Raw genomic sequence first — 894 nt, forward strand, 5'->3', positions numbered from 1 at the left:
TGAAGTGAGTTTTTGGCAGGCAGCATATGTAAGGGTCTTGTTTTCTTACCCATTCAGCCACCCTATCATTTGATTGGAGCATTTAATCCACTTACATTTAAAATAATTGTTGTGTGGCCGGCCAAATGGCTCAGTTGGTTAAGAGCTCGATCAAGAGTGCAAGCTCTGAGCAACAGGGTTGCTGGTTTGATTCACGGCCTGAGCTGAGCTGCCACTGAGCTGCCAACAGGTGGCAGGATGGCTCAACTAAAAATGAATGAATAAATAAATAAATAAATAAAATAATAAAATAATTGTTGATAGATATGTAGTTATTGGCTATATATATATATAAAATTAGTCTTAAATACGTTCCTCTAAGATTCCTCATAATACCAATTTGGTGCTGATGAACTCCTTTGGCTTTTTCTTGTCTCAGAAGCTCTTTATCTGACCTTCCATTCTCAATGATAGCTTTCCTGGGTAGAGTGATATTGGGTGTAGGTCTTTGCTCTTCATCACTTTGAATGTTTCCTGCCAATCCCTTCTGGCCTGAAAATTTTCTGTTGAGAAATCAGCTGACAATCTTATGGGCACTCCTTTGTAGGTAACTGCTTTTCTCTTGCTGCTTTTAAGATTCTTTGTCATTAACCTTTGGCATTTTAATTATGATGTATCTTGGTGTGGGCCTCTTTGGGTTCATCATGTTTTGGACTCTGCACTTCCTGGGCTTGTATGTCCATTTCCTTTGCCAGGTTAGAGAAGTTTTCTGTCATTATTTATTCAAATAGATTTTCAATTCCTTGCACTCTCTCTTCTCCTTCTGGTACCCTTATAATGTAAATTTGGCACACTTGATGTGGTCCCAGAGGCCCCTTAAAATATCCTTTTTTGGATTCCTTTTTCTTTTTACTG

The sequence above is a fragment of the Hipposideros armiger genome, unplaced genomic scaffold, assembly GCF_001890085.2.
Source record: "Hipposideros armiger isolate ML-2016 unplaced genomic scaffold, ASM189008v1 scaffold_341, whole genome shotgun sequence".
Classification (NCBI taxonomy): domain Eukaryota; kingdom Metazoa; phylum Chordata; class Mammalia; order Chiroptera; family Hipposideridae; genus Hipposideros; species Hipposideros armiger.